Source organism: Jaculus jaculus, chromosome 17 (assembly GCF_020740685.1).
Source record: "Jaculus jaculus isolate mJacJac1 chromosome 17, mJacJac1.mat.Y.cur, whole genome shotgun sequence".
Lineage (NCBI taxonomy): Eukaryota > Metazoa > Chordata > Mammalia > Rodentia > Dipodidae > Jaculus > Jaculus jaculus.
This window is the reverse complement of record NC_059118.1, coordinates 41,427,716-41,439,236: the sequence shown is the minus strand read 5'-3', so window position 1 is coordinate 41,439,236 and position 11,521 is coordinate 41,427,716. Positions and strand designations below refer to the sequence as shown.

Sequence of the window (11,521 nt, the reverse complement as noted above, 5' to 3'; positions counted from 1 at the left end):
GGCCATTGTCTAATATCAAGTAGGTGTAGTTGCTTGACCCAAAGTCTCGGTCCTCAAGTCTATTCCATTGGCTATACTCCTGTTTTTATGCCAGTATCATGCTGTTCTTATTACTATGGCTTTGTAATATAGTTTTAGGTCAGATATGGTGATGCCTCCAGAGGTATTTCTTTTGCTGAGGGTATGTTTACATATGTGAGGCCTTTTTCCTTTCCATATGAATTTTGAGATCATTTTTCTATCTCTGTGAAGAACACTGTAGGGATTTTAATTGGAATTGCATTAAGTGTGTATATTGCCTTTGGTAGGATTGCCATCTTCACAGTGTTAATTCTGCCTATACAGGAGCATGGAAGGTCTTTCCATTTTCCCAAGTCCTCCTCAGTTTGTTTTGTGAGTGTTTTTATGTTTCTCTTGTATAGATCTTTCAATTCCTTGGTTAACGTTATTCCAAGGTATTTTTGTGTTGTTCTTGCTATTGAAAATGGGACTATGTTCCTTATTTCTTTCTCTGTATCTTTGTCATTTGCATATAGAAAGGCTACTGATTTTTGTGCATTGATTTTGTACACTGCTAATTTGCTATAGGAGTTGATCACCTTCAGGAGTTTTGGGATGGAGTCTTTCAGGTCTCTTACACAGAGCTAACTTAATTTCTTCCTTTCCAGATTGTATCCCTTTTATTTCCTTCTCCTGTCTTATTGCTTGAGCTAGGACTTCCAGTACTATATTGAAAAGCAGAGGTGAGAGAGGACAACCCTGTCTTGTTCCTGATCTCAATGGGAATTCCACCAGTCTCTCTCCATTAAGTATTATTTGGTCCCTCAGAGCTTTGTATATTGCCTTTATTATGTTATGATAAGAACCAACCATGCTAATTCTCCCCAATATTTTGATCATGAAGTGATGTTGTATCTTGTCAAAGGCCTTTTCTGCATCTATCAAAATGATTGTGCAATTTTTATGTTTAACCTTGTTTATGTGGTGTATTACACTGACAGATTTCCGTATGTTGAACCACCCCTATGTTCCTGGGATGAATCCCACTTGGTCAAGGTGGATAATGCTTTTGATGTGTTTTTGGATTCTGTTTGCAAGGATTTCATCCAGGATCTTTCATCTAAGTTCATCAGGTAAATAGGCTGGTAGCTTTCTTTTCTTGTGGCATCTCTGCCTGGTTTTGGAATTAGGGTGATAGTAGCTTCATAGAAGGAATTGGGTAGCTTTCCCTGTTCTCCAATTCTGTGGGAAAGTTTAAGGAAGATTGGTTTGAGTACTTCCATGAAGATTTGGTAGAATTCAGCTGATAAGCCATCTGGTCCTGGATTCTTCTTTCTAGGAAGGATTTTTATTACTTTTTCAATCTCAATGATTGTGATAGGTTTGTATAGGAGATTAATCTGCTCTGAGTTTAGCTTTCACTGATGGTATGAGTCCAGGAATTTATCCATCTCCTCCACATTATCCAGTTTTGTAGAGTAGAGTTTTTTGAAATAAGCCCTAATTATTCTCCCAATTTTACTTATGTCTCTTGTAATCTCTCCTTTTTCATTTGAATTTTGTTAATTTGAACATCCCTCTATTTTTTTTTTTCTTGATCAAATTGCCAGGGGATTGTCAATCTTGTTTATTTTTTCAGAGAACCAGCTCTTTGTTTTGTCAACTGTCTTAATTATTTCCTTGGTGTTCAATTCATTGATTTCTGCTCAGATTTTAATTATTTAGTTCCTTCTGGAGCTCTTTGGGTTGGATTTTTCTTTCTTTTCCAGTGCTTTTAGGTGGATGGTTAGGTTATTGATTTGGGATCTCTCTGTCTTTTTAATGAAGGCATTGATTTCTATGAAATTTCCCCTGAGGACCACTTTCATTGTGTCCCATAATTTTTGGTATGATGTGTTCTCATTGTCATTCAATTCTAGAAATTTTGCAATTTCATTTTTTATTTCATCCACTATCTATTTATTGTTTAAAAGTGTGCTGTTCAGTTTCCAGGTGCTGTTGGGATTCTTGGTGGACCTTTTGTTGTTGATTTCTAGCTATATAGCATTGTGATCTGATATCATAAAGGGAATTATGTCAATCTTACTAAATATATGGAGTCAGTCTTTGTGTCCCAGTATATGTTCTATTTTAGAGAATGTTCCTTGGGTTGCTGAGAAGAATGTGTAGTCTGTGGATTTGGGATTGAAAGTTCTGTAGATGTCTTTAGGTCTAAATGTTCTATGGTTTTGTTGAGTTCTCTTACTTCCCTATTGAGTTTCAGTTTGGATGATCTATTACTGTTAATGGTGTATTGAAATCCCCAGCTATGATGGTGTTGGTGATTATTTCTGTTTCATTGTCAAATAGGTTTTGTTTTATGAACTGTGGTGACCCTATGTTTGGTACATACCGATTTATGATTGTAATATCCTCTTGATGGATCATTCCCTTGATATGTAGGAAGTGGCCTTCTTTGTCTTTTTTGATTATTTTTGGTTTGAAGTCTATTTTGTCCAATAATAATATAGCTGTGCCTGCTTATTTATTATTCCCATTTGCTTGGAATATTATTTTCTACCCTTTCACCCCGAGGAGGTGTCTGTCTACAGTGGTTAGGTTGGTTTCTTGAAGACAACAGATTGAGGGGTCTAATTTTTTGATCCATCTTGTTAGCTTCTGTCTCTTGATGGGGGAATTAATGCCATTAATATTTAGGGTAATGACTGTGAGGTTTGATTTGATCCCTGCCATATTGTGATGGTATATGTGGGCTGGTGTTTTCATGGACTTTGACGTTTTGTGTGCCTTCTCTGAGTTTGGTTATTGTGATCTGCTTCTTGTAGGCATTTGAGTTTGGTTATTTGTTTGTTCTCTGTGGAAAATTTCCTGAAGTACTCTCTGTAGGTTTAGTTTTGTGTTCATATAATTGTAAAGTTGAATTTTGTCATGGGAAGTTTTTCTTTCACCATCTATTATAAGGGATACTTTTGCTGCATAGAGTAGTTTAGGTTGGAAGCCATAGTTTTTTAGACTTTGCAGTGTTTCCTTCCAGGCCCTTCTATCTTTCAGGGTTTCCATTGACACGTCTGGAGTAATTCTGATGGGATTACCTTTGAAAGTGGTGTGCTTTTTTTTCCTAGCTGCTTTTAGAATTTCTCTTTGGTGTCAATGTTTAGGGTCTCAATGACAATATGTCTTAGAGTGTTTCTCCTCTGGTCCAGTCTGTTTGGAGTTCTGTTGGCTTCTTGTATCTTGATCGGCCTCTCTTTTAAGAGACTGGGTAAGTTTTTTTCTATTATTTTGTTAAATAAATTCTCCATGCCTTTGCTCTGAATTTCTTCTGCTTCTGGTATTATAGTGATCCTGACATTAGGACTTTTAAGTGTATCCCACAATTCCCGTATGTTCTGTTCACAGAAACTTTTGAACTTACTGAAATTTTTGAACTCTCAAACTGTTTCTTCCATCTTTTCTTCCAGATCAGAGTTTCTATCCTCCACATGACTGGATCTATTCTTGAGAGCTTCTAGAGAGTTTTGGACTTGTTCAATTAAGTTTGCATTTTCTACTACTTTTCTATGTGTAATTTCCATCCCTATGTCAAGCTCCCTTTTCATATCAATTTCTGATTTTCTTGATGATTCTTGGAATTCATCCTTGCATTTCTTTATGTCTTCATTTAGCATTACCTGCTGATTTTTTAATATATATTACTTATTTATTTTTATTTATTTGAGAGTGATAGAGAGAGAAAGAGGGAGAGAGAGAGACAGACAGAGAGAGAAAGTAAAAAAAAAAAAAAGAGAGAGAGAGAGAGAGAGAATGGGTGTGCCAGGCATTCAATCACTGTAAACGAATTCCAGACGCATGTGCCCCCTTGTGCATCTGGCTAACATGGATTCTGGGGAATCGAACCTCACACCAATGTCCTTAGGCTTCACAGGCAAGCACTTAACTGCTATGCCATCTCTCCAGCCCAGGCCAGCTGATTTTTAAGGTCTTCTTTTTTTTCCACTCTCCCTCAAATCTTTTATCTGTCTTTGAACTCCTTCCTTATCTATTTGGTCTAGTTAATAATGGTAGCATCCATATAATCATTGGTCCTGTGTTGCTTTTCTGCAAGTTCTATCAGTAGCTTGGTCAGGGTTGCATTGCTCATAGCTTCATTTTGGTGTTCTGATCCTAATAACTCTTCTATTTTGATTAGATATTATCATTGTAGGACTGGGTGATCTAACTGGATATTATTGCATTTGATTTTTCATGTTATTTCTTTTGCGCTGTGGTCTGCCCATGACAGTATATGGGCACGTAGGTGGGTGGGTCAGCCTGGTCTCAAGCACAATGGGTATCTGAGGCAGGCTGAGGCAGTTGCCAAGCAGCTTGGGCTTTGGCTGTCACTTGCCAAAGCCACCTGTTGTACTGCCTGGCCAGACACTGAAAGTTACTTGATCTATCAAGCAGTAATGTGACAAAACTGCCTGCATTTGACCTAGGAGGGACACTGAGGCACCAAGTGCTGAAGCAGCCCAAACTCTGGTGTGGGAATACTGGGACCTGGAAGCAGTCTGCACTCCCCTGCCACAGGACAATGGCAGACAGCCAGCATGACAGACAGGTAGGGGTTGGCACCTGAGCTAGTGAAAGTGACAGACACACTCTGAGCTTGCGTGGCAGTTGCTGTGGGCCTGGGATAGCTGGTCATGTGACAGCAGGAGCCATAAGTGAGTGAATGGGCAGAACAGTCTAAGCTTCCACACGCAGGGATTGATTGGCACACAGCCTATGGTGGCTACTTGGGGGGAGGGGTGGGCTACCAGCCTGTGAGGGAATCAGTGATTCCCTGCTAATGCCAGGAATCCCTGAATGTGTAGTGGCTGGAGCAGTAAGTGGGCAAGTGGGCAGAGCAGTCTAATCTTCTGCACGCAGGGATAGATCTGTGTTTGGCAGCACCATGGATAAGGTGGCTACTTGGGGGGAGGGGTGGGCTACCCACCCATGAGGGGATGAGCGATACCCTGTTATCCACCCTTTGTGCCCTCCCACTGGAAATCTACTGGGGATTGCTCTCCCCTAAAAGACCCAGTGAACCCTTTATGTCTTGACTTTCTTTCCCCAGGATTTGCAGCACAGCTAGGCAGTTGCCATCTTGGCCAGAAGTCTGCCAATAAACTTGTTTAAGAGATTTCTGATGTTCTTCCTTCATTTCCTTCATGGTCACCTTAGTTCTACTGAAGCTCAGTCCTCTCAAAAACTGATTCAGTTGAACAATTAACTGGACATATACCACAATTTCCTGCATCTCTCTCTGGTTGAGTGACAAAGTTTCTGTGGAAAAATTCATACTTCATACTTCACATTACTGACAAACCCAAATAAAAGTGGGTTATATTTCATATATCCTATAGCCCACAAAACTTGCAGAGAGAACGGGCACATTACAGTCCTCTTGCCAGTGCAAAGGAACTCTAGACTCATGCACTACTTTGTGCTTCTGCCTTTATATACAGGGTGCTGGGGAATTGAGCCCAGGACATTAGGCTTTGCAAGCAACTGATTTATCAAATTTCAAAGGCCATCTGGGTGTGATGGCATATCTGTGATTCCATAGAGCTCTGTAATCAATCATGAGTATGTATGTCATGTGTTCAGAATGGGTAGTTTCATTCAGCCAACTCAGAGCAATTGAATATATTTCTAATCATCAGAACATGGATTTATTATTTTTGATTGCATTACATTGTCTGATTTTTTGTGTTTCTTGTATTATAATGTGGAGTTTTTTGCACTTTGAGTTAATTTGATGTTTGGGTTTTCTAATTATCTGCAGCATTCTTAGATGTATAAATCTGACATTATATATCCTAAAAGTATGATCTTAAAGTGCCAGCTATGGCTCTTAAATGACTCCCACAATAGCAGCACAAGTAAATCTAGGCTTTGGGTTTGCATATCATGCAAGTGTTCTAGTAGGCTGTGTATGGCAAAATAGAGGCAAATTTTAAAATTCAACTGAACAATATACAGATTCAATCAAAACCAGCATGGAGTAACAAAGTCACACTACCCAAGGATGTGTCTTGCCCCACACCCTTAATCCTGTCAGCTGGGAGGCTGAGATTTCTGGTTTGCAAAGTGTTCCAGGTCGGCCTGTTATTAGTGAGACCCTTCCCCAACTAATGACAGAAGAAGAAAAGAAAGAAACAACGGAGAACCTAAAATATTGCTTATTTAAGAATGGTAAAACCAACCACTTCAATCAGATCTAACACATAACCTGCCCTGACATGGAAGGTGTGATTATCACTTCCAATGCATACCTATATATCAACTATTTTTTGTGGCGGGGGAGTTACTGCACTGGTGTAAATAGGCCCTGTCACTTTTTGTGATGGCATTGGTTTTAGCTATGATGTGTGTCTTTTGGGGTCCCTCTTTACTGGGCTGTGCACTCAGCTATGCTGGCTGGGTCAATGGGTCCACTATTCCATTCACTGTGCTGGGTACTTTGTAGCTCGTCTTCTTTCCCCAAGTCTCCAGTGGTTGCCAGTGCTAGTGATTGGGGAAGGGGAGGCTATGGAGTGTGCATGATATTGTATTGGAGCTTTATGTCTGGTAGCTGTGATTGTTTTCTTCATGAGCCACTCAGCTGGTCCCTGTTACCTTTTCCTTCAGGTTTCTTGAGTTTATGAAAAGGTTGGTGTGATTGGAAAATCCCTTCACTTCTCCAGCAGCTCAGGCAGTGCCTGGTAGTTGTGTGGATCATCACCACTGGTGGTGCTGCTTCTGCTTGCTTCTTTGTTCTGTGGAAGCTCTGAGTCTCTTCTACTTGTCTGATGAGGTTGGTAATTTCTTATAAACCTTCACTTTTTTATAGAAGAGTGTATTTTGCTGTTTTTCTCCTTATTTCCTCCCTAGGCTGCTTTGGTGGAGCTACTATGCTGTCAATTTTCCAGGAAGTTTCCAGTGATGATGTATTTTGCTGAAGACCTTTTATCCTTGCATTTAAATGATATGTGGTTCTTATATTTAAGTTTATTTATGTGGTATATTATGGTAATTTGATTTCTGTATATTGTACAACCCCTGCTTTCCTCAGAGAAGCCAACTTGGTTGAGGTTTATAATGCTTTTGATGAGTTGGTGATTTTGGTTTGTGAGGATTTTATTCAGGATTTTTGCATCTAAGTTCATTAGAAATAAAGGTATGTAGTTTGCTTTTTTTTGTGTATCTCTGTCTGGTTTTGGTATTAGCTTCAGAAAAGGAGTAGACTAGCATACCATGTTCTTCAGTTATATGAAAGAGGTTGAGAAAATGTGGTTTCAGTTCTTCAATGAAGGTTTATTAGAATTTAGCTGAGAAACAATTGGTCCTGTACTTTTCCTTTTGGGAAGGTATTTTATATTTTTAATCTCAATGGCTGTAATTGGTTTGTTTAGGAGATTTATCTGCTCTGAATTGAATGTGGGTAGGTGGTATGAGTCTAGGAATTCATCATTTTTCTACAGGTTATCCAAGTTTTTGGAGTACAGGTATTGAAACTATGTCCTGATGATTCTTCTAATTCCATTAATGTCTGTTGTAACTTCTTTTTCATTTCTAATTTTATTAATTTGAAACTTCACAGTTTTTCTTTTGATAAGATTATCCAGGAGCCAATCAACCGTGTTTATATTTTCAAAGAACCATCTCTTAGTTTCATAACTTCCTTAAATCTTCTTAGTTTCCAATTCATTAATTTCTGCTCTAAATCATGATTATTTCCTTCCATTAGGAACTCTTAAGATTGGTTTCTTCTTGTTTTTCCAATGCTTTTAAATGGACAATTAAGTTATTAATATGAGATCTCTCTGTCTTTGTTATGAAGGCACTTAGCACTATGAATTTTCCCCTTAGGACTGCCTTCATTGTGTTCCATATGTTTTGGCAAGTTGTGTTTTCATTATCACTCAAGACTGGGATTTTATAGTTTTATTTTTTCTGATTTCTTCCACAACCCATTCACTGTTTAAAATTGTATTGTTTATTCTCCAGGAGCTGGTGGACTTCTTGATGTGTCTCTTGTTGGTTTCTAGTTTTAAAGCATTGTGATCTGATATGATTCAGAAAGTTACTTCAGTTTTCCTGAATTTAAGGAGGCATGCTTCTTGGACTATTAAATGGTATGTTTTGGTTCCATGGACTGCTGAAAAGAATGTGTGTCCTGTAGAATTAGGGTGGAATGTTCTGTTAATTTCTGTCAAATGATGTTGATCTGTGGTTTTGTTGAGCTCTATTATTTCCCTGTTAATTTTCTGCTTGGATGATCTGTCAGCTGTTGACTGTAGGTTTTTAAATTCCCCTACTATGATGGTCTTGGGGTTTATTTATGATTTTTTGTCAAATAGGTTTTATTTTATAAACTGTGGTACATCTGTGTTTGAGGTATATAGATTGATGATTGTGATGTCTTCTTGTTGGATCATTCATTTGATGAGTAAAGTGCCCTTCTTTGTCTTTTTTCTTTAACTTTGGTTTGAAGTGTATCTTAACAGAAATATAGGCATACCCACTTGTTTGTTATTTCCATTTGCTTGGAAAATCATTTTCCTCCCTTTTTCCCTGAGGTGGTTTCTGTCCTTAATGGTGAGATGGGCTTCTTGAAGACAGCAGTTAGAAGCCTCCATTTTTCTATTCCATTCTGTTAACTTGTATCTTCTTGTCATTAATACAATCATTAGTATTTAAGGTTATAACTGTGAGGTTTGATTTAATACCTGCTATGTTGGAAGCTTTATGGGCTTTGTACATTTTTGAGCCTTCTCTGATTTTGGTTATTGTGGTTTTCCTCCTGGAGACTCTTGAGATTAGTTGTTCTTTTTATTTTTAGTTTTTGAAGTGCTCCATTATAAGCCCTTCTGAATTTCAGGATTTTCATAGAAAAGTCTGAGGTAATTCTTTTGGGATTGTCTTTGCTTGTAATGAGTTGTTTCTCTCTTGCTGCTTTTAGCACCCTGTTTTGATTGTTTAGAATTTTAATGATGATGTGCCATGGAGAGTTTCTTCCTTGGTTCAGTGTATTTGGAGTTCTGTGAGCTTCTTATGCCTGGATGGGTTTCTCTTTTGAGAATTTGGGAAAGTTTTCTTCAATAATTTTGTTAAATATGTTCTCCATGACTTTGGCCTGAGTTTATTCTCTTTCTGGTATACCCATGATCTGGATATTTGGTTGTTTTAGGGTATCCCACAGTTTCTTCATGTTTCATTCATATTATGTCTTGTACTTATCCAAGTTTTTGGACTCCTGAAATGTTGCTTGTATTCCAGCTCTGAGGTACTGTCCTTCACAGGATTAATTCTGTTACTGAGAGTTTAAAGAGAGGCTATTTTAAGCTCTATTTGTTAAGTATTTTCTGTTGCCTTTTTCTTTATAGTATTCATTCCTTTGTCAAGTTCTGATTTGAGGTTATGGTTTGATTTTCTTGATACTTCTTTAAATTCATTCTTGCAATTATTCATGTCTTCATTAACCTTAACCATGTGGCTATTGGGATTCTCTATTTTTTTATTTGTTTTTGTTTTATGAAGTAGGGTCTTACTCTAGGCCAGGCTGACCTGGAATTAACTTTGTAGTCTCAGGGTGGCCTTGAACTCATGGTAATCTTACTACCTCTGCCTCCCAAGTGCTAGGATTAAAGGCATGTGTCACCATCCCTAGCAAGATTCTCTACTTTTTGGTTCACCTTCAGTTTATTTATCTCTCTTTTGAGGTCTTTATGATTTCCCTCAATTAAGTTAAGACTAGTGAAGAAAGCTGTGTGTATTTCATTTATGTGATTTTTGTTTTTTTGGGGTTTTCAGTTCAGTAACTCATTTCATCAGGGTCACATAACTTATTGTCCTTTCATTTTGGGATTCTATTTCTGTTTTCTCCTCTACTCTATATTTTCACTGGACACTTTCATTGTGGGATTAGGCAACCTTGTTGGAGATCTCTATTTCTTGTCTAATGCTTTTTATTTTTATTTTTAATTTAATTTATTTATTTATTTTTGCTTTGGGTTCTACCTGTCTTGTGGTGAAAGACTTAATTTAGGATGAAGCAATAATTTTCACTTGTATTATCATTTGTGATTCTTCAATTTTATGTTTGGATGGGATAGGAGTGAGATGGCTGTATATCTACAGATGCATAGGTTATGTAGGGTGCAAGTGCACCAGAAGGTCTGTGCTAGTGATTGATACCAAAGCTATGGTAGGATATCTGGAATTCTCATAACAGCTGTGCCTTCACTGAGGGGTGCTCTTGGGAACACCAGGGAACCAAAACATAGTGTTAGCTTAGGATGTGGTGGACTAAAATGGGGCACATGTGTAGGCTACATTGGTGTATGCCACCAAGCAAGTGTGGGCATAGGTGTGTCAGGCTCACAAGGGTTCTGGGAAAAGCTGCTGGGAGTATAGGAGACCCGAGGGTGGGTATGGATGGTGAGGGATATGAGGAACCAGGACTAGTGGACTTGCAGGGGTGAGTGCATGGGTATTTGTGACCCAAGTTCATGCTAGGGAGGCTCAAGATATGGGGGCCAGCTGGAATCTGGTGTGGCAGACTTGCATGGGCACATGGGCCATAATACCTGTGCTTAACCCAAGGGCACCAACTGGTAGCCAGGAGTGTAGTGGACTAGTACATTGTGGTGGTGAGGCATGGGCATGTGGGGTGGTGGTGGTGGGGGGGTCTAGGGGATTAACACATGGGGGAGAGAGAAAGGGGCACAGGTTCTCAGTTCAGGGTGGGGTTGGGGTACCCCAGGTATCAAGAGGGGCACATGCAAGGGTGCTTGCAGGCATGTGGAATCAGCACATTGGCAAGGAAGCCGAAGTGTGCATGGGCTACAGTGGAGGCCCTGAGGGGTTCACACTAGGGCACTTGCTGGCAGCACAGGGTGCAGTGGAACAGCCCAGGGTGCAGAGGAGCACATATTAGCTGCAAAGATTGGGGTACACCCAAGAGGTGCACTCAAGAGTTCCTCTGCACAATATGCGGAGTGGGGTATATGTTCACAGGGTGACCAGGCAGGGGCATGTGTGTAAACTGAAGTTGCCACTTGTGGTGGGTAGACCCAAGAGTCTAATAGGCTACCCGAGAGTGTGGAAATTAGCAGATTTCCATTGTGCACCCTGTGCTTAGTTGAGGCCCACTAAGACCTACTTGTACTTGGGTCCAACACTTCTTACCTGATATTATCCCAGGAGCTCTAGAGTGGTTACAAGTCTGCCATTCTAACACAAATTTCATTCAATTTCTCCAGATAGCTAGCTTGTACTTCTAGAATGGCAGTTTGAGAATAGTCAGTCTTCTTGCATATTGGCTAGATTCCCAGAGTATTCCTTCTAAGACAGCAAGGAGGACATTGCTAAGCCTTTCATTGCCTGGCCTTGAAAGTCATTCAGAGGCACTTCTGCATTGTATTGGTCCTGCTTTGATTATCAGGGAGTTGCAAAAGCTTTAATGCCATGAGTCACAGTTCACTGTTATCATCACTTAAGATGTTACTCA

The 11,521-nt window shown here is 39.3% G+C and overlaps 1 non-coding gene across 1 annotated transcript; it reads right to left on the bottom strand.

Moving 5' to 3' along the window:
• Positions 1-5,622: 5,622 nt before the first annotated feature.
• LOC123455680 lies at positions 5,623-5,697 on the bottom strand. Its single transcript, XR_006634063.1, has one exon. It is a non-coding gene; the product is annotated as a small nucleolar RNA Z40 (small nucleolar RNA).
• Positions 5,698-11,521: the final 5,824 nt, after the last annotated feature.